The following is a 22,776-nucleotide window of genomic DNA, read 5'->3' as shown; positions in this document are numbered from 1 at the left end:
TTCCATTTCTGTCAGTTATCAACGTTCTGCATAGGATGTCAGTGGAGGAAATGATTCTGAGACCAGAGGCCAGAAACCCGGGGTGAGGGTGGTCGGGGGGCGGGGGGTCCGGTGAGCTTCTGGAGGACAGAAAGGCACTCAGCACAAGTGCTCGCATCCCTCGGGCATCGCGGGTGGGCGCGGCGGCGGGAACCCTCTCGGGAAGTGCTGTGGCCGCATCTGTCATGATGACAGCACACATGGCCTTGACCTGGCAATGCCTTGGGAGGTATTTGTCTTAGAGGCAGCCTCGCACCTGTGTGAAATGATGTTTGCCTTGAGTTATCCACTACAGCATTGTTTAGAAGAAAACGGGACACGGCCCAAGTGCCGATGGTCAAGAGACTCGTTAAATAGGTTCTGGCACATTCTTACAGTAGAATATGTTGCAGCCATTCTTTTGGGGATGACACAAAAGGTTCTCCATGACTGCAAGTGAAAACAGGACATCAGGATGGTGGGTAGACTTTGCCTCCATTTGTGCAGGAAAAGAAGGCAGGTAGGGAGGGGGATGGGAGGAGGGAGGGGGATGGGAGGGGGAGGGGATGGGAGGAGGGAGGGGGATGGGAGGGGGAGGGGATGGGAGGGGGAGGGGATGGGAGGGGGAGGGGGATGGGAGGGGAGGGGATGGGAGGAGGAGGGGATGGGAGGGGGAGGGGAGGGGAGGGGGAGGGGAGGGGAGGGGGAGGGGAGGGGGATGGGAGGGGGGATGGGGGATGGGAGGAGGGAGGGGGATGGGAGGAGGGAGGGGGATGGGAGGAGAGAGTGGTAAGAGGGGAAGGACGGGTCTGCTGCCTGGGGGGGCATGCCAGCACCTGCAGCAGGCGTGTGAGTGGGGACCTGCCTGGCTGGGGACTGATTTCTCACCATAAACCCACTGGCACTTGCTGGATGCCGAGCCAGTTTCCTGTACTATCTGGTCAATAAATAGATACAATTCAAACAGGACTGAATACGGGCTCCCGAAACTTAACAGATGCCTCTTCCTGTTCGTTCTCAACTCGGCCTCACCACCCTGGACCCCTGAACTCGAGTTAGGCCGGCCCCCCGACCCCCTGCTGGCTGAGCAGGGTGGGGGCACCCAGCCGAGGCCCTCCAGGAGCCCCGGCTTGGCAGGAGGGACCCTGCGGTGGTGACTTCTCTCTCCTGCAAGGGCTTCATGTCCACCCTGCCCTAACCCTCCGCTCAGCTCTGTGGGCGGAGCGTGGCTGCGCCCGCCTGAGAAGAGGGACGCGAGAGCTGGGTACAGAGTGATGCGCCCACAGCCATGCCCAGGATTCGGGCGGGGAGGGGTGGGGACCATATCTGCCTCGTACACCCTGCAGCACCTGCGCCTGGCTCAGGGTAGGCTGGCAACGTCTCTGATTGACTGACCGCTGGACAAGGACCCAGCTGCTCTCGGCTGAAGCGGTCCTTCCAGTGAAGGCAGGCTGATTCAGGCGTTTTGGCCTTCCTTTCTTGGAGGGAGGGTGGTTTCCACCCGGACGCATCTGATGCCCAGGTGTAGGGGCATGGCTTTACAGCAGCATTTCCCAAACTCACTGGCCACGCACCCTTTCTTCAAGGTGCGTTTTGCAGAACCAGTGTTCCCTGGAACACACTTTGGGAACCCTGGGTTAGATGGTTATATAAATAACCACTGTCACCCTTAGAGGCCTGGGCGCTGGGGTTTTAAAAGATTCCCCAGGTGATTCTCACGTGCAGCCAGGGTTGAGGATCACCGCTCCAGAGCTAGGTTCAGTGGGTGGGGACAGAGGATGGTCCTTTGTACTGCGATCCCGGGTCACATCAATAAGGGCATCACCTACAGAACGTGGGAGGTGGCGGTCCTGCTTGATTCAGCACTGATCAGTAATCAACGGGAAGGGAAAGGCTCTCTGAGGAAGTGATGTTCCCACTAAGACCGGAAGGATAGGTGAGGAGCCTCCAGGCAGAGGGGACAGCACTGATGGACACCCTGGGGCTGGGACGGCCTGGTGAGCGTGAGGGTGACAGTGGGACCAAGGGTGCCGAGTGCTGGGGGGGGAGAGAGGGGGTGTTGGGGAGGAGGGTGGAGGCCCAACCACACAGAGCTCTGAGAGGCAGTGTGCTGAGGAACTTGCCTCAGGGGTGCTTCCGAGCTGTGTGGCCTGGGCCAAGTGACTCAACCACTCTGGATCTCAGTTTCCCCACAGGTAACAGGAGGATAAAAACAGCACAGGTTTGCGAATGGCCGTGAACCCTGAGAACTGCTCCCGGCTCATGGGGAGCCCTGCAGAAAGGCTGGCCTCCGCCACCGCCCAGGAGGCAGAGCCAGCCTAGAAACAAGGCCACGGGGTGGGGGGGTGTCTGGGGTTCTGGGTCTTCTCCATCCCGACTGCCCCCTCCCGCCTCTCCCTGCGTACACACCCCCATGTGGAAGTGTCTGCGCTGGCAGGGGCGCGGGGTCTGGATCCCTTCCAGGCCCCCCACGGGGAGCTTCTGTGTCTCTAATGCTGTGACCACATTCTTGGAGAGGAGGATTGGCACCCCGCCCACCCCTGCAGGCAGGGAAGCGGCTTCCAGGCGGTTGGGGACAAGGCATCCCTTCCTGCGATCCTCCTGGTTCTGGCCGGGACTGGGTGGGGCAGGGCCCTGGGCGGGGGCCTGACTCTGTGCCCCAGCCCTCCGGCCCCCGGCAGGCAGCGACTGGCAGAGGGAAGATGCAGCCAGGTGGAGAAGGGGGGACTCAAGAGGCAGGACCTGCCTGGCCACCTCGGCTCCCCGCACTGGGAAGCCCGCCCTGCCCGGGTGCCAGAGCCGGTTCCCCCTCTTCCCCGCCGACCCCCTCCCCCTCCCCCCTCCCCAGAGCTGCTCTTCCTTCCTTCCAGCTGCTCAGAGGCAACCTTTACACCCCGACTCAATCAGCAGATCCCACCCACTGTACCTGCAAATGTATTTGGACTTTGACCACTTGACACCACCCCAGCTGCTGCCACATCTCTGCCCTGTGTTGCTGCAGAGCCTTCTAACTAAACCGGCCCAGCCTCCACGCAGCAGCTAGGACAGTCGCATCAAACAAAGCTGGGGGGGGAGGGGGGAGGGAAGGGGGGAGAGGGAGCGAGGAGAGGGAGGGGGCCCTAGCCTTGCAACGACTTCCCTCTCACCTGGGGTGTAAACCAGTCCTTTGCGACCTGGCATCACCCGTCTGATCTCCTCTCCCGCCTCTCTGCCTTCCTGGGCCTCCCCCAGGCTTGCTCCCACCACGGGGCCTTTGCACTTGCTGTGCCCTGGGCCTACGATGCTCTTTCCTCGGACATGCACGTGCCTCGTTCCTCCAGTCCATGTGGGTCTCTGCTCATATGTCTTCTCAGTGGCCAGAGCACTCTGTATAAAACAGCAGCTCCTGGGACTTCCCTGGAGGTCCAGTGGTAAAGAATCTTCCCTACAATGCAGGGGACTCGGGTTCGATCCCTGGTCAGGGAACGAAGACCCCACATGCTGCGGGGCAACTAAGCCGGCGCGCCACAACTACTGAGCCTGCGTGCCTCAACTAGAGAGCCTGCGTGCCGCAAACCACAGAGCCCACAAGCCCTGGAGCCCGCGCGCCACAACAAGAGACGAGAAAACCGGCATGCCACAGCTAGAGAGAAGCCCGCGCACCACAATGAAAGATCCCACGTGCCGCAGCTAAGACCCGATGCAGCCAAAAATAAATAAATAAATCTTAAAATTAAAAAAAAAGCAGCTCTTACCCTCCTCACGCAGCTGTCTCTCGCCACACAGCCCTCGCCAGCACTGACACACTACACACTTACTTGCCCGTTTGCTTGTCTGGGTCCCCACACTGGGCTGCCAGTTCCCAGAGGGCAGGGTGTTTTCTGTTCTGTTCCCTGGTGGATCACAAATGCCTAGGATAGTCCCTGGCACGTAGGTGTTCCGTAAATACCACTGCATGAATTGGGCCTAAGAGTACTCCTTAAGCGAGGGACAGTTAAGACCAGAGGCTCCTGGGCTCCTTCCTCTGGGGCTGACCTTTCTGTTCCTGGAGACATAACATCAGAGGCGTCAGCTCTTCCACGGCACCTTCAAACCCCTGGCTCCCTGGGAGTGTCGACTGGCCTTCCGGTTTCTCATCTGTAAATGAGGGGGTCGGCCTGGGCTCCTCCCCTGGGACTTTCCATCTCAGACATTCTGGACCTGCCCTTCCCATCCCCCCATCCATTCTAATATCCAGGGGCTTGGGAGTGTGCAACAGGAATTGGCGGTCAAGATGTAAGCTGAGCCACGTGAACTGCTACCAGGCAAACCCCATGTGTCTCCACATCTTTGTTTAGACGTCATCACATCTCTGGGAGAGGAAACTGGAGGAGTGGGTGGAATGGTGGCCTCCCAAAAGGTACATCCAAGTCCTGTAACCCCAGAAACTTACGAATGCGGCCAATTGAGAAAAAAGGGTCTCTGCAGATCAAAGTTAATCACGGTAAGGATGTTGAGATGAGATCGTTTGGATTTAGTGTGGCCCTAAATCCAATGACAACTGTCCCTGTCACAGAGAGGGAGCTCCGACAGGGGAGGCCACGTGACCGCGGAGGCAGGGCCTAGAGCGATACAGTCACGAGCCAACGGAGGGCGCGCCAGAGCCTGCGGGTGGTGCCCTGCCCACGCCCTGATCGGGGCTCTGGCCCCGGGAACGTGAGAGGACACATTTCTGTTGTGTTAAGACGCCCAGTTTGTGGTCCTCTGCTACGGCTGTCCCAGAAAGCTCCCACAGGAGGGATTGCAAGGGATTAAAGCCTGCGGGGAGGGGACTGTCGAGGATTACCTTTCCCTCCAAGTTTCAGCTCTGGGCTTTCAGCCTGGTCCCACCCAACTGCCCGGCTGCTCCCGGCACTGGGATTGGGGTGGGGTGCGTTGGGCAGGGAGCTTTCCGGGTACAGGACCACCTCCCCTGGGCAACGCCCCGGCAACGCCCGGGCAACGCCTGCGCATGGTGTTTGCCCGAGGTGGAGCCCAGCGAGGCGGGGCACACAGGGCAGCACGTGGGGTGCGGCCCGGCTCTGCCTGAGCTCAGCTGCCGGTGGCTGCGGCCCGGAAGCCCCAGGAGCTCTGCTGTCAGCCTTGGAGGCCAGCCATTTAAACCAGAACAGACCGTGGGAGTGGAGTTCTACCAGCCACCCGGAGGCGGGGCTCTCCCCAGGAGGATGGGGTCGGGGGGCACCATTTACAGACCACTCACCCCAACCCCGGGGGCTCAGCGCCTCAGCTGCATCACATCACGGGGCATCTCAGCTTCCCCACCGGGAAGCTGCGGTTACAGGCATTTCACAGACGAGGAAACGGACGCTGCGCAACCTTCCCAAAGCGACCCCCGCAGAAAGTGGCAGGGCTGGGGCCAGGACCCAGTGGGGCCGCAGCATCCCCTGTCCGGGGGGCGGGGGGAGGACTGGCTGGGGCCTTGGGCATCCCTGGGGGCTGCGGTTCCTCTGCAGGACTCGAGGCGGGCCCGCGCCGTGAAGCACGCGGTCTCCTGGGGGAGCTGCTTCGCCAGAGACTGAGTCAGAGCGCCCGGGCCTGTCTCCACCAGCCGGACACAGGGCCAAGGTGGGCGCCAGAGGCCTAGGAGGCCAGAGGCAGGGAGGGAGGCCTGGCCACCCTCTCCCTCGGCCCCGGAGTGGCAGGGGCGTGGGCACACTGGCGAGGGCTCCTTCTTGTGGAGGGTCCACAGGCGTCTGTGAGCAGCTGGCGCTCTGAGGAGAGCCCCGGCTCCGGGCTGAGATGGGAGTGATGGTGGCCACTTACGTGGGCTGATGACAAGGGACGATGACGGGTCCTGGCACCTTCTGAACGGGGGGGGTGGGGTGGGGGGAGTGTGCTAGGGCCTCCAGAGGGAGCTCCCGTCACCCTCGCAGGGGAGGGACCAGAGTTAGCCCATTTTACTGCTGGGGATACTGAGGCTCAGGGGTCACAGCACTCTCCCCAGATCGCGTGACGGCAAGTACAGCCCGGGGGCTCCCGCCCAGGCCCCCTGACTCCACAGCCCATGGGCTTAACCCTCCTCGCTCCGGGCCCACGGGGCCACGGGGTCTGGCCGCCACGTCCCTGGAGCTCCCCCTCCTCTCTGGCCCCTTCTCGCCACAGCCCGCTTTCCCTACCTGGTGACAAGTAAGGCTGGGTTTGCAGGGCTGACAGGTGACCAGCGCTGGCTGGGAAGGAGTGGGCACAGTGGAGCTGGCCCTCCCCTGGGGGCACTCCGCCAACCTGGATGTGGCATCAGGGGAGCAGGGGGACAGGAGGCCAGGCTGGCCTGTTTGTCGTATCGCAAAGTCCTACCCTGGGCGGGTGGGGGTCTGTGGTGGGGGGAAGCCTGGACAGCCTCTGCCCCAGGGTCCTGCCTGGGCCCCGCTCCTTCCCTCGCAGCACCTCCACCAGAGCATCCTCGGCCTCAAGGTGGCCACCCTGAAAATGGGCACCTCTTGCCAAGGTGAGCCCGACGCAAGGGGAGGTGGGCAAGAGGCCCCACAGTTGGACGGTTCAGAACTCTGCTCTCGGGGGCAGACATCGCCACGGCCAGCCCACCGCCACCACCTGCTCGCAGCGTGGCCTGCAAGACCTGTCTCCTCACTTGTAGCGTGGGCGTGCACCGGGCACCCTCCAGACCTGGGATGGGGCAGACGTCCCTCTATTTACTGGAGGTTTCTGGATGGAGCTGCTAAAGGAAAAGCGAGATCGCGGCTCATTCCCAAAGGAGGCCGCCAGAGCCAGGAGAACCCGAGGCATTGCCGCCATGCAGGCTGCTGCCCCAAGGGCAGAGGTGAGGACGGACCAAGCGGAGGAAGGAGGCTGCTCAGACTCCAGGGGCCCCACTGCCATTCGGAAAGGCCTGCAAACTATCTCGTCCAACGTTCCCGAACTTCCCCCACATGCAGACTCAGAGAATGTTAACAAACCAAAAAGTCTCACTTGGAACGCCAGTAGGAAAAATTCTAAATAAAAAAAACGCATTTTCTACAGATGGCCAATCGGCACATGAAAAGACGCTCAACATCACTAATCATTAGAGAAATGCAAATCAGAACTACAGTGTGGTGTCACCTCACAGCGGTCAGAATGGCCATCACCAAAAAGCCTACACGTGGAGGAGCTTCAAGATGGCGGAAGAGTAAGACGCGGAGATCGCCTTCCTCCCCACAGGTACATCAGAAATATGTCTACACGTGGAACAACTCCTACAGAACACCTACTGAACGCTGGCAGAAGACCTCAGACCTCCCAAAAAGCAAGAAACTCCCCACGTACCTGGGTAGGGCAAAAGAAAAAAGGAAAAACAGAGACAAAAGATCAGGGACGGGACCTGCACCAGTGGGAGGGAGCTGTGAAGGACGAAAGGTGTCCACACACTAGAAGCCCCTTCGCGGGCGGAGACTGCGGGTGGCGGAGGGGGAAGCTTTGGAGCCGCGGAGGAGAGCGCAGCCACAGGGGTGCGGAGGGCAAAGCAGAGAGATTCCCGCACAGAGGATCAGTGCCGACCAGCACTCACCAGCCCGAGAGGCTTGTCTGCTCACCTGCCGGGGCGGGCGGGGCTGGGAACTGAGGCTCGGGCTTCGGTCGGAGCCCCGGGAGAGGACTGGGGTTGGCGGCGTGAACACAGCCTGAAGGGGTTATTGCGCCACGGCTATACGGGAGGGAGTCCGGGGAAAAGTCTGGACCTGCCGAAGAGGCAAGAGACTTTTTCTTCCCTCTTTGTTTCCTGGCACTCGAGGAGAGGGGAAGAGCGCTGCTTAAAGGAGCTCCAGAGACGGGCGCGAGCCACGGCTAAAAGCGCGGACCCCAGAGATGGGCGGGAGACGCTAAGGCTGCTGCTGCCGCCACCAAGAAGCCTGTGTGCGAGCACAGGTCACTATCCACACACCCCCTTCCGGGGAGCCTGTGCAGCCCGCCACTGCCAGGGTCCCGGGATCCAGGGACAACTTCCCCGGGAGAGCGCACGGCGCGCCTCAGGCTGCAACGTCACGCAGGCCTCCGCCGCCGCAGGCCCACCCCGCATCCATACCCCTCCCTCCCCCCGGCCTGAGTGAGCCAGAGCCCCCTAATCAGCGGCTCCTTTAACCCCGTCCTGTCTGAGCCAAGAACAGACGCCCTCCGGCGACCTACAGGCAGAGGCGGGGCCAAATCCAAAGCTGAACCCCGGGAGCTGTGAGAACAAAGAAGAGAAAGGGAAATCTCTCCCAGCAGCCTCAGGAGCAGCGGATTAAAGCTCCACAATCAACTTGATGTGCCTGCATCTGTGGAATACCTGAATAGACAACGAGTCATCCCAAATTGAGGAGGCGGACTTTGGGAGCAAAGATATATACATTTTTTTCCCTTTTTGTCTTTTAGTGAGTGTGTATGTGTATGCTTCTGTGTGAGATTTTGTCTGTATAGCTTTGCTTGTATCATTTGTCCTAGGGTTCTGTCTGTGCATTTTCTTTTTTACTTAAAAAATTTTTTCTTAATAATTATTTTTTATTTAATAACTTTATTTTATTTTATCTTCTTTCTTTCTTTCTATTTTTTCTCCCTTTTATTCTGAGCCGTGTGGATGAAAGGCTCTTGGTGCTCCAGCCTGGGGTCAGGGCTGTGCCTCTGAGGTGGGAGAGCCAAGTTCAGGACACTGGTCCACAAGACACTTCCCAGCTCCACGTAATATCAAACGGCGAAAATCTCCCAGAGTTCTCCATGTCAACACCAACACCCAGCTTCACTCAGCGACGAGCAAGCTACAGTGCAGGACACCCTATGCCAAACAACTAGCAAGACAGGAACACAACCCCACCCATTAGCAGAGAGGCTGCCTAAAATCATAATAAGGCCACAGACACCCCAAAACACACCACCAGACATGGACCTGCCCACCAGAAAGACAAGATCCAGCCTCATCCACCAGAACACAGGCACTAGTCCCCTCCACCAGGGAGCCTGCACAACCCACTGAACAAACTTTAGCCACTGGGGACAGACACCAAAAACAACGGGAACTACGAACCTGCAGCCTGCAAAAAGGAGACCCCAAACACAGTAAGTTAAGCAAAATGAGAAGACAAAGAAACACACAGCCGATGAAGGAGCAAGGCAAAAACCCACCAGACCTAACAAATGAAGAGGAAATAGGCAGTCTACCTGAAAAAGAATTCAGAGTAATGATAGTAAAGATGATCCAAACTCTTGGAAACAGAATAGAGAAAATAAAAGAAATGTGTAACAAGGCCCTAGAAGAACTAAAGAGGAAACAATGATGAACAACACAATAAATGAAATTAAAAATTCTCTAGAATGGATCAATAGCAGAATAACTGAGGCAGAAGAACGGATAAGTGACCTGGAAGATAAAATAGTGGAAATAACTACTGCAGAGCAGAATAAAGAAAAAAGAATGAAAAGAATTGAGGACAGTCTCAGAGACCTCGGGGACAATATTAAACGCACCAACATTCGAATTATAGGGAACCAGAGGAAGAAGAGGAAAAGAAAGGAACTGAGAAAATATTTCAAGAGATTATAGTTGAAAAATTCCCTAATATGGGGAAGGAAATAGTTTATCAAGTCCAAGAGGCACAGAGAGTCCCATATAGGATAACGCCAAAGTGAAACAGGACAAGACACATATTAATCAAACTATCAAAAATAAAATGCAAAGAAAAAATATTAAAAGCAGCAAGGGAAAAACAACAAATAACACACAAGGGAATCCCCATAAGGTTAACAGCTGATGTTTCAGCAGAAACTCTGCAAGCCAGAAGGGAGTGGCAGGACATATTTAAAGTGATAAAGGAGAAAAACCTACAACCAAGATTACTCTACCCAGCAAGGATCTCATTCAGATTTGATGGAGAAATTAAAGCCTTTACAGACAAGCAAAAGCTAAGAGAATTCAGCACCACCAAACCAGCTCTACAACAAATGCTAAAGGAACTCCTCTAGGCAGGAAACACAAGAGAAGGAAAAGACCTACAATAACAAACCCAAAACAATTAAGAAAATGGTAATAGGAACATACATATTGATAAATACCTTAAATGTAAATGGATTAAATGCTCCAACCAAAAGACATAGATTGGCTGAATGGATACAAAACCAAAACCCATATATATGCTGTCTATAACAGACCCACTTCAGACCTAGGGACACATACAGACTGAAAGTGAGGGGATGGAAAAACATATTCCATGCAAATGGAAATCAAAAGAAAGCTGAAGTAGCAATTCTCATATCAGACAAAATAGACTTTAAAATAAAGACTATTACAAGAGACAAAGAAGGACACTACATAATGATCAAGGGATCAATCCAAGAAGAAGATATAACAATTGTAAATATTTATGCACCCAACCTAGGAGCACCTCAATACATAAGGCAAATGCTAACAGCCATAAAAGGGGAAATCGACAGTAACACAATCATTAGAAGGGGACTTTAACACCCCACTTTCACCAATGGATAGATCATCCAAACAGAAAATTAATAAGGAAACACAAGCTTTAAATGATACATTAAACAAGATGGACTTAATTGATATTTATAGGACATTCCATCCAAAAACAACATAATACACATTCTTCTCAAGTGCTCATGGAACATTCTCCAGGATAGATCATATCTTGGGTCACAAATCAAGCCCTGGTAAATTTAAGAAAATTGAAATCGTATCAAGTATCTTTTCTGACCACAACGCTATGAGACTAGATATCAATTACAGGAAAAAATCTGTAAAAAATCCAAACACATGGAGGCTACACAATACACTACTTAATAACCAAGAGATCACTGAAGAAATCAAAGAGGAAATCAAAAAATACCTAGAAACAAATGACAATGAAAACACGACGACCCAAAACCTATGGGATGCAGCAAAAGCAGTTCTAAGAGGGAAGTTTATAGCAATACAATTCTACCTTAAGAAACAAGAAACATCTCAAATAAACAACCTAACCTTACACCTAAAGCAATTAGAGAAAGAAGAATTAAAAACCCCAAAGTTAGCAGAAGGAAAGAAATCATAAAGATCAGATCAGAAATAAATGAAACAGAAATGACGGAAACTATAGCAAAGATCAATAAAACTAAAAGCTGGTTCTTTGAGAAGATAAACAAAATTGATAAACCACTAGCCAGACTCATCAAGAAAAAAAGGGAGAAGACGCAAATCAACAGAATTAGAAATTAAAATGGAGAAGTAATAACTGACACTGCAGAAATACAAAGGATCATGAGAGACAACTACAAGCAACTCTATGCCAATAAAATGGACAACCTGGAAGAAATGGACAAATTCTTAGAAATGCACAACCTTCTGAGACTGAACCAGGAAGAAATAGAAAATATGAACAGACCAATCACAAGCACTGAACTTGAAACTGTGATTAAAAATCTCCAACAAACAAAAGCCCAGGACCAGATGGCTTCACAGGCGAATTCTATCAAACATTTAGAGAAGAGCTAACACCTTTCCTTCTCAAACTCTTCCGAAATATAGCAGAGGGAGGAACACTCCCAAAGTCATTCTACGAGGCTACCATCACCCTGATACCAAAACCAGACAAAGATGTCACAAAGAAGGAAAACTACAGGCCAATATCACTGATGAACATAGATCAAAAATCCTCAACAAAATACTAGAAAACAGAAACCAACAGCACATTAAACGGATCATACACCATGATCAAGTGGGGTTTATCCCAGGAATGCAAGGATTCTTCAATATACACAGATCAATCAATGTGATACACCATATTAACAAATTGAAGGAGAAAAACCATATGATCATCTCAATAGATGCAGAGAAAGCTTTTGACAAAATTCAACACCAATTTATGATAAAAACCCTCCAGAAAGTAGGCAGAGAGGGAACTTTCCTCAACATTATAAAAGCCATATATGACAAACCCATAGCCAACATCGTCCTCAATGGTGAAAAACTGAAACCATTTCCACTAAGATCAGGAACAAGACAAGGCTGCCCACTCTCACCACTCTTATTCAACATAGTTTTGGAAGTTTTAGCCACAGGATCAGAGAATAAAAAGAAATAAAAGGAATACAAATTGGAAAAGAAGAAGTAAAACTGTCACTGTTTGCAGATGACATGATACCATACATAGAGAGTCCTAAAGATGCTACCAGAAAACTACTAGAGCTAATCAATGAATTTGGTAAAGTAGCAGGATACAAAATTAATGCACAGAAATCTCTAGCATTCCTATACACTAATGATGAAAAATCTGAAAGTGAAATTAAGAAAACACTCCCATTAACCATTGCAACAAAAAGAATAAAATAGCTAGGAATAAACCTACCTAAGGAGACAAAAGATGTGTATGCAGAAAACTATAAGACACTGATGAAAGAAATTAAAGATGATACCAACAGATGGAGAGATATACCATGTTCTTGGATTGGAAGAATCAATACTGTGAAAATGACTATACTACCCAAAGCAATCTACAGATTCAATGCAATCCCTATCAAATTACCAATGGCATATTTTACAGAACTAGAACAAAAAATCTTAAAATTTGTATGGAGACACAGAAGACCCTGAATAGCCAAAGCAGTCTTGAGGGAAAAAAGCGGAGCTGGAGGAATCAGGCTTCCTGACTTCAGACTACACTACAAACCTACAGTAATCAAGACAGTATGGTACTGGTACAAAAACAGAAATATAGATCAATGGAACAGGACAGAAAGCCCAGAGATAAACCCATGCACATATGGTCACCTTATCTTTTTTTTTTTTTTTAAGGGCTTCAAATGCTTGGCTTATTTATTTATTTATTTATTTATTTATTTATTGGCTGTGTTGGGTCTTCATTTCTGTGCGAGGGCTTTCTCCAGTTGTGGCAAGCGGGGGCCACTCTTCATTGCGGTGCATGGGCCTCTCACTATCGCGGCCTCTCTTGTTGCGGAGCACAGGCTCCAGACGCGCAGGCTCAGTAGTTGTGGCTCACGGGCCTAGTTGCTCCACGGCATGTGGGATCTTCCCAGACCAGGGCTCGAACCCGTGTCCCCTGCATTAGCAGGCAGATTCTCAACCACTGAGCCACCAGGGAAGCCCTGGTCACCTTATCTTTGACAAAGGAGGCAAGAATATACAGTGGAGAAAAGACAGCCTCTTCAAAGAGTGGTGCTGGGAAAACTGGACGGGTACATGTATAAGTATGAAATTAGAACACTCCCTAACACCATACACAAAAATAAACTCAAAATGGATTAAAGACCTAAATGTAAGGCCAGGCACTATCAAACTCTTAGAGAAAAACATAGGCAGAACACTCTATGACATAAATGACAGCAAGATCCTTTTTGACCCACCTCCTAGAGAAATGGAAATAAAAACAGAAATAAAAAAATGGGACCTAAGGAAACTTCAAAGCTTTTGCACAGCAAAGGAAACCATAAACAAGACAAAAAGACAACCCTCAGAATGGGAGAAAATATTTACAAATGAAGCAACTGACAAAGGATTCATCTCCAAAATTTACAAGCAGCTCATGCAGCTCAATATCAAAAAAAACAAACAACCCAATCCAAAAATGGGCAGAAGACCTAAATAGACATTTCTCCAAAGAAGATATACAGGTTGCCAACAAACACATGAAAGAATGCTCAACATCATTAATCATTAGAGAAATGCAAATCAAAACTACAGTGAGATATCATCTCACACCGGTCAGAATGGCCATCATCAAAAAAGTCTACAAACAATAAATGCTGGAGAGGGTGTGGAGAAAAGGGAACCCTCTTGCACTGTTGGTGTGAATGTAAATTGATACAGCCACCGTGGAGAACAGTATGGAGGTTCCTCAAAAAACTAAAAATAGAACTACCATATGACCCAGCAATCCCACTACTGGGCATATACCCTGAGGAAACCATAATTCAAAAAGAGACAGGTACCAAAATGTTCATTGCAGCTCTATTTACAATAGCCAGGACATGGAAGCAACCTAAGTGTCCATCAACAGATGAATGGATAAAGAAGATGTGGCACATATATACAATGGAATATTACTCAGCCATAAAAAGAAACGAAATTGAGTTATTTGTAGTGAGGTGGATGGACCTAGAGTCTGTTATACAGAGTGAAGTAAGTCAGAAAGAGGAAAACAAATACCGTATGCTAACACATATATATGGAATCTACGAAAAAAAAAAAAAAAGGTCCTGAAGAACCTAGGGACAAGATGGGAATAAAGACACAGACCTACTAGAGAATGGACTTGACGATATGGGAAGGGGGAAGGGTAAACTGTGACAAAGTGAGAGAGTGGCATGGACATATATACACTACCAGACATAAAATAGATAGCTAGTGGGAAGCAGCCGCATAGCACAGGGAGATCAGCTCGGTGCTTTGTGACTGCCTGGAGGGGTGGGATAGGGAGGGTGGGAGGGAGGGAGACGCAAGAGGGAAGAGATATGGGAACATATGTATATGTACAACTGAGTCACTTTGTTATAAAGCAGAAACTAACACACCCTTGTAACCCACACCCTTGTAACCTAACACCCAATAAAGATGTTAAAAAAAAAAAAAAGTCTACACGTAACAAATGCTGGAGAGGGTGTGGAGAAAAGGGAACCCTCCTACACTATTGGTGGGAATGTAAACTGGTACAGCCACTATGGAGAACAGTATGGACGTTCCTTAAAAAAACTAAAAATAAAGCTACCATGAGATCCAGCAATCCCACTCCTGGGCATATGTCCAGACAAAACTGTAATTCAAAAAGATACATGCACCCCTATGTTCACAGCAGCACTATTCACAATAGCCAAGGTTTTTTTTGTTTTGTTTTGTTTTGTTTTGCGGTACGCGGGCCTCTCACTGTTGTGGCCTCTCCCGTTGCGGAGCACAGGCTCCGGACGCGCAGGCTCAGAGGCCATGGCTCACGCGCCCAGTTGCTCCGCGGCATGTGGGATCTTCCCGGACCGGGGCACGAACCCGCGTCCCCTGCCTCGGCAGGCGGAATCTCAACCACTGCGCCACCAGGGAAGCCCTACATCTGTTTTATAAACTGAAATGGTGACATTTACTTGTTGTAAATTCAGTAATGGCCCCATAGCTCATAAGTGATGACACCAGGGTTAGAACCCGTATCTGGGTTCAAATAAATTAGGTCCTAACCTCTACTGTCACAGGTAGTCTTGTGATGACAAAATCGAAGGGAAAAAAGTACTGTAAAGCTACAGTTTTTATGTGTCTGAAGGTCATCCATGTAACAATCATGACAGTACAGTTATGTCTGAGGGTTCCGTGGATGGGGCCGTGGGTTGGGATGGTCAGAAAGTACAGGCGTATCCAACTCATGAACCGTCCTGGCCTTCTGGGCGGCTACACTTGGGCCTGCCAAAATCCCTTGGATTTCTGCCATCGGAAAGGAAGGGCCTGACAGTTGAATGATGTGTCTTCCTTGTCACCTACGCTCTTCTGCCGCTCCAGTCCCCCCTCTGCTCTGAAGCGGCGCTGTGTCTGCCGGTGACAGCACAGCCTGCCAACCACCGGTGCTGGGCACAGCGGCCTTTTGATTCAAGGACATAAAACAAGGGACACGGAGAGTGTTCCTCTGGGCTCGACTGGTGTCACTGCAGGAGTGGAGGTTAAGCTTGGAGGGACGGAGGTGTCACGTGTTTGTTAATAAATTTCTCTTGTGTGTGACGTGTAAGACCCTCAAAAGCCCACGCCCCTGGCAGGCCCCCTCCTGCCTGGCTTCAGGCCAGGACTGATGAGTCCCATGGCTGTTGCAACACATGACCTTCCTCTTCAGAAGGTCAGCTATCAGCTGCTGCTTTGGAGGGTGGCGGCCTCGTGATCCTGAGGTCTTGGGTAAAAAAGCTTTCAGCGACAAGGCTGTTTTGAGAATTGCAGAAATTGGAACCGAGGGGTTTGGGATGTCCAGTGCTTATTTCAACAAGCTGACCCGTCTCTGTGGTTGCACAGAACCCAGAGAGAGCGCTGAGTCGTGCAGACAAAAAGGTGCAAATGTTCAGAGTTTAAGGCAGTTGTCGGCGTGGGCTTCCACTGAACACATCTGGGGGCAAGCCTGGGTATTCGGAGGGCCTGATGAAGCTGAGATTACCTGGTGCCCCAAGCCCCCCGTATGCTCGCATTTGAGGCGCCACATTTATGGATGGGCTGCTTCTGCTGCACATCTGAGAGCATCTCGCTGCCCGGCAGACACCATGCTGGCCTTATCTTGTCAAATATCCCACAGTCGCAGCATGGCCGCTAACACCAGCGTCCGTGCAGGGAGGTGACGTGCAGACCCGTGTGCGAGATTTTTAAGCGAAAGCTTAATCCAGCATTTGCAGAGCTCCGGAAGGCCCACAGAGCCTGGACAGTCCCCCAGCATCAGGGTGCCAGCCGCTGGCCACGTAGGGCTGGGGAGCCGCCCATCTCCTGGCCCCCGAGGGCAGCTCCTCGCCGGGCTCTGAGTTCTGCCTGCACGTGGCTTTCCTTCCGGTCCTCGTACTGACCGCTGGCCCCTCGAGAGCACATCTGCAGCAACTGACGTCGATAAGCCCAACGGAAGTGCGCACTGTGTGTGTCCAGAGACAGGGTCCCCCAGAAGTTTCCCGAAGTGTGAGGTGCGCGAATCTGGAGGCTCTTGGACAAAGCCAGCATCTCATTGAATCTTTTTCCGATTCTCATTCTTCCAAAAGTCTTCTGAGGACTTTCTGGATCCTCAAGGGGAACGTCTGTAAGTCTGTCTGGTGCTTTGTCCATCTTTCCCACTCCCTAACGTGCATCTCAGAAGCAACCAAATTTATCTAGAATGTTGTAATACTGCTTTGTTTTTAACGTATTATTTTTACTCTTAAATTCTATTTATTGACAGGAAACACTGAGTGTTTCTTTATGGCAGTGATATAAAACTCGCCCTGGTGGTTACCAAACGTCTGAAGTTTGAGGCCACGGCCTCTACATTTAGCGGGAGGGATTTGTGATCTGGGCTCCGTGCCGGAACCAGAAAGCCGTGTCTTGAGTAGCCTGCACGGTGACCCATCTGAGGGCCTGGGGAGGGGGTGCCCTGGGACATCTGCGAACATGCCCACTCTTGCTCCACTGGAGATGACGACCAGCTCCGGCTGGGGGGCCCCCAAGAGCCTGCGGGGAAACTTGGTGAAAGCCAGTGGAACAGCAGGCTTGGACAGCTCAGGTCACTGCAGCGGTTCTGAGCGCTGTCAGCTCCTGTGAGAGGATGGGAAGCCTGCTGTGCGGAATCTGGGTGCAGGTTTCACACCCGCCCGGGGGCTGGGGGTGGCAGGTGGGTTTGTTATTTGCTAAGTTGTGATTAAAGTCCCCAAGTTCAGGCTTCCCTGGTGGCGCAGTGGTTAAAAATCCGCCTGCCAATGCAGGGGACATGGGTTCGAGCCCTGGTCCGGAAAGATCCCACATGCCACGGAGCAACTAAGCCCGTGCGCCACAACTACTGAGCTCATGTGCCACAACTACTGAAGCCCGCGCACCTAGAGCCTGTGCTCCGCAACGAGAAGCCACCACAGTGAGAAGTCCGCGCACCACAACAGAGTAGACGCCGCTCACCTCAACTAGAGAAAGCCCCCGCGCAGCAACGAAGATCCAACGCAGCCAAGAATAAATAAATAAATTTATATATATATATAAAAAAAGGCCCCAAGTTCAGGAAAGGGAAAGGCAACACCGCCATCTTGTGGCCAATAGTGTGCACAGCACCCGCGATGCCTGCTGATTGGGATCCAGGCTCAGAACCATTTTTAGCATCAGACAGGTTTCTGACCCTGCTGACAGTGGCAAAGGGGGATTTGTGGCCTCCTCGCCTCTCCAGACACGGCAGGTCACCACCCACGGAGCCACCACACCTAAGAGCCTGCGTGCCGCAGACACCGTGCTGGGTTCCAGACCTACCTGTCCCCTCAAATCCCCCCTCACAGCCCCAGGACTGGGCGCTAACACCAGCATTCCCTGCAGACCTGCCTTCACTGCCAGGCAGGGGCCCTGGGGACACTGTGTAGCTCGGGAGAGGTGGAAGTGGGACTGCGGAGAGAAGCATGTCTTTTAACTTCCCTTTTCTGTGTTTAGAGGGAACTTGCCCCGTAGGTCTCAGGTCACACAGCAGGGCTGTAAGAGCAGCTCCCAGGCCCGTCCCTCTGGGCCTGTGTCTTCAGCTGTCAGTGGGGACAATGGCGCTCCTGTAACAGGCCCCCCTGGGGTCTTCAGACTGAATGCAAGTCATCACCCGGAACATGCCTGCACCCAACAGCCCTCCACCAAGGCAGCTGGGATTGTGCTTCCCGGGCAGGAACTGGATTTGCAGGAAGTGAGGTCTTGTGGGTTCCTGGGATGGGTGGGTGGGGACTGTGTCCTATTCCCACACAGCAGCCCCAGGGGGCAGGACTCTGTGGGGAGAGCCAGGGCAGGGGGCCAAGGCTGGTCAGAAAGACCCTGCCCGTAAGGGGCCGTGATGCAGGGCGCCCAGGGTGATGGTCGCTGTCAAAGCCAGGGGACCCTCTGCAGGTGGCTGAGTTGCGTTGTCGATACCCACGTGCGCGTCCTCGGTGGGCAGACCATAGAACTGTTGGTCCAAACTGGGACACTTCCGAGAGGGAAGGGACGCTCTCGTAACAACTACGCCAGGACAGGGGCACCTCGGACGGGCGTTGCCCCAGGCAAGCAAAGACGACGGTCACTCTTGTCATCAGGTGTGCAGGTGGCAAGTGAAGACGTGGATGGAGATGAGATTCTCGAGGGGAAAGAAGGGACTCCTGGGATCAGGCCTTGAGGGACCATCTGCCAAGACTTGAGGGTAGCGGGAAGGAGGCAGCGGGACGGCCAGTAGCGACGGGGGAAGAGCACGTTCCCCGGGCCTGACTGCTGCCCAGAGGGCACCTGCTAGGATTACCCCTTCGGGGTGGCTGGGAGTATCGCAGAGCCGGTGAGAGGTGGACCCCAGAGCAGGGCGAGGGGAAGGAGCAAGTGCCCGTGGCAGTCCTCTCTGGAGCAGCGTGGAAAAGAGCCGCACCTCTCTCCCAGGAAAACAGCGTTTGCAATAGCTAAGGCAGCTCTCTGGTCTCCCTCCTTCCCTGCCACAGTTATCAAGGAGGGACTAAATTTTGCTCAGGAAGCGCTGTCTAGTGCACAGGAATGAGGGCTGCGTTTCTCCAGTGGATGGAAAATACGTACTGAGCCTCTGCTACAAGCCAGGTGTGGTGGGAAGATTCATAGCAACGTACTTGAAACGGACAAGCCTGGGGGGGGGGTTCCAGCCTTTGTCACCCATACACACCAGGCTCTGTGGTAGATGGGCTACGGCCCGCCCCCGCCCCTAGGAACCGTCCCCCACCTCCGACACTTGTCACCTCCCACCACCATGGGAACAGTGGACGCCAACCTCTCCACTCGACTGGTCCAGAGACAGAGTCGCCTTCCAGCTGGACCCCTCGCGGGGCCCGTCTCCCCGTCTCCAGACTGGGCCGATCATCCCTCCGCCCTGCCCACGGCTGAGGCCGGGTAACTAGCGGCGGGGCGACCCAGAGAGATGGTCTCTACAGCGGTGGGACTGTGGGCAGACCCCTGGGCTGAAGCGGGTCTCCAGAAAGTGGCAAGGCCTTGGAGGAGAGCGGAGAGGGCAGCGGAGAAGATGGGGGGGGCGGGCCCTGGGCAGGCAGCAGGCCTGCTCTGCTCTCCCAAGGCTCCCGGAGTCCTGCTGTCTCCGCCCATGTGCGCTCAGTGGCTCTGCCCTCGTCCGGTGGATTTTACGAGCTGAGGTTCTCTGCCCTGAACTGGTTGGAGCGGGGCGTCCATCCCTGAACCACTGGCAAATATCGACTGCTCAGATTTTAGAGGACACTGGATTTAAACCTTCCCAGCAGCCTCCCCCTTGCTGGAGTTTTAGTGTCACAACATCTCCATCCCTGGCCGTCTTGTCCGGCCGGGCTGCCCTCCCGACTCCATCCCCCTCACTCCTGCCACGGTGCCCCTGGCCTCCTGCCCTGGGGCTTTGCTTGTGCTGTGAGGTTGGAAGTCAGGGCTGTGTGGACAGCGCTGGGCAGGCCTGGGCTCGGGCCCCAGCTCCAGCCTCAGCAGCTGCTCTCAGCATTCCCAGAGCCTCAGTTTCCTCATCTGCAAATGGGAATCACTCCCTCAGGCTTCGGGGCTGGGAGGTGCGGAGAACTTCCGGCCCAGAGCAGAGATAAATGCTGTTTCTTCCTCCTTTCCTCGAAGACTAAGAATTAGCTAGTCGAGAAGTCATAAAGAGAAAAACAAATACCGTATGCTAACACATATATATGCAATCTAAAAAAAAAAAATGGTCCTGAAGAAGCTAGGGGCAGGACAGGAATAAAGATGCAGACGTAGAGAATGGACTTGAGGACACGGGGAGGGGGAAGGGTAAGCTAGGATGAAGTGAGACAGTGGCATGGACATATATACACTACCAAATGTAAAACAGGTAGCTAGTGGGAAGCAGCCGCATAGCACAGGGAGATCAGCTCGGTGCTTTGTGACCACCTAGAGGGGTGGGATAGGGAGGGTGGGAGGGAGACGCAAGAGGGAGGGGATATGGCGATATATGTATATGTATAGCTGATTCACTTTGTTATACAGCAGAAGCTAACACACCATTGTACAGCAATTATACTCCAATAAAGATGTTAAAAAAAATTAGCTAGTCGAGAAATGCAAATGCAATCAGAAAAGAAGAAAAAAAGGAAAAAAAAAACACCAAAGACGAGAAAGAGACCTGGGGTCACTCTACCGATTTTGCTAAACTGCAAATAATGCAGCAGCTTTCTGTGGTGAACAGGAATCACGGAGTAGCTTTTGTTTCTATCCAAGAAGAGATCAAAATGGACTTTATATTCCAACAAATATAAAGCCACAAACAGAACAACATGGCCCTCTTGCAGAAGTGTTATGCCCCTAGATGACCGATAGAGGGCAGGGCTGTGCAACCCTCAGCTGCCCTAGATCCGGAGGGCAGAGAAGGTCCAGCCCTCTGAGATGGAAGATGGGGTGGGTGGTGCAGAGGAGCAATGCGGGGGCAGGCATCGGAGTGCCTCAAGCCAGCATGGGAGAGCCGGCTCAGGGCTTTCTGGACAAGGCACCAGCCGGGAGAGCTCAGCTTGGGCCAAGCCACTGAACCTGGGGATCCTCGTCTGAAAGTGAGGTGCTGCTTAGCTGCCATGGGGCGATGAGGAGACCTCAGTGCACAGAAGTTCCTGGAAATGAATTAGTGCACTTAGTCACCGTATAGAACGGAAGCCAGAAAACCATCACAACTCTAACTTCCAAAGAGGGGGACGACAGATTCCAGAACCTACATCTGCATGAGTGTGACGGTGGTCCCAGAGTCCAGATGTATAAACATCTGTAATAGAGACAACAGCTGGTGCCTTTTCAAAGCTTTATGCACGTCATCTCCTTGGAGGCTCTCAGCAGCCCCCGAGGTAGGTGCTGTGGTTGCCCCCATTTAAAGATGGGAAAATGGGCAAGACGAGGGTAGGTGGTTTGCTGCAGGTCACCCAGCTGGGAAGTGGTGGGGTCGGGATTTGAACCCGCCACTGGCTGGAGCCAAAGCTGGTGACGTCAACCATTATGGCACCTACTGCCTTTCAGAACAAAAGCCGCCCATGAACAAGTCAGAGCAGGTCAGCCCCAAGGCCACTTGCAGCCCTGGAAACGGAATTAATCTGAATTCCAGAATAGCCCAAGACTGTTGGACAACAGGCTGGAGAGATCTGGGGTCCGTCTGAACCACAGACCCCAAAGCAATGAGAGAGGAGGAGAGCCGTGCACGGGAAAGGAGGGGAGAACAGCCACCCCACGGGTGGGGTCTGTAGGGTGCGGGCTGGGAATGCCAGGGGGAGCAGGCTCTGTGCTGGGGAGGGGTGGAGGGTGGCTGCAGCCTTGAACCCTGGGCGCTGTGTTAACTGACTACTAATGACAGTCTACTGAGCCCTTACTGTGAGCCCACCATACTGCCAGGCACAAGTAGAGGAAGATCTGGTGGTCAGAGTGATGGCTTGAGAGCAAGTGGGATAGAAAACAGGTCTGGGAGACACTGTCCGTGCTCGTGTTACTGCATCCCCCTTGCGATGATGCCCCCGGGCAGTGGTTGTACTCTTCCGTAGGATGTAAATTCGCAACGTGAGGAGGGTCCGTGAGTGAACTTCTGTTGCCTCCAAAGCCAGCTGCTGTCTGACTCCTGCCTGGCTGCCATTGCCAGAAGGACAACATACGCACAAGTGGGCAGTCTGACCATCCCTCAGAGGAAGTGGGCGGCTGGGCTGTTTCAGCCATCTTCTGTCCTTCTAGGGCTTGTAGGGTTAAGTGTGGGAAGTGAAGGGGGTTCCCTGTAACACACATGAAGTGAGGGGGATTTCAACCCAGTGCACTGTAATGGAAGCGTCATAAGCTTTCTCTTCAGTCATGTGGACAGAGGTGCGGAGTCCTTATCCAGCCATCTATATCCATCAGCTCAGTCCACTCTGGCTGCTGTAACAAAATACCACAGACTGGGTGGCTTAGAACAGCAGAAACTGCTTGCTGACAATTCTGGAGGCTGGAAATCTGAGATTGGGGGGCAGCACGGTTGGATGAGGGCCCTCTTTCAGCTGCAGAATTGCCTAGGGAACTTCCTGAGGTCATGAGGTATAAGGACACTAATGCCATTCAGGAGGGCTCCACCCTCATGACCTAATCACCTCCCAGAGGCCCCACCTCCTAATGCCATCACCTTTGGGGGTTAGGATTTCAAC

The 22,776-nt window shown here is 52.8% G+C and overlaps 1 protein-coding gene across 1 annotated transcript in view; it reads right to left on the bottom strand.

The window, feature by feature from the left end:
- OSGIN1 (oxidative stress induced growth inhibitor 1) overlaps positions 1-22,776 on the bottom strand; it is a 53,583-nt gene that overhangs the window by 26,557 nt on the left and 4,250 nt on the right. The gene's annotated exons all lie outside the window — the stretch shown is intronic.

Source organism: Globicephala melas, chromosome 19 (genome assembly GCF_963455315.2).
Source record: "Globicephala melas chromosome 19, mGloMel1.2, whole genome shotgun sequence".
Lineage (NCBI taxonomy): Eukaryota > Metazoa > Chordata > Mammalia > Artiodactyla > Delphinidae > Globicephala > Globicephala melas.
Note: the sequence above shows the minus strand (reverse complement) of the source record. Positions and strands in the feature narration are given on the sequence as shown.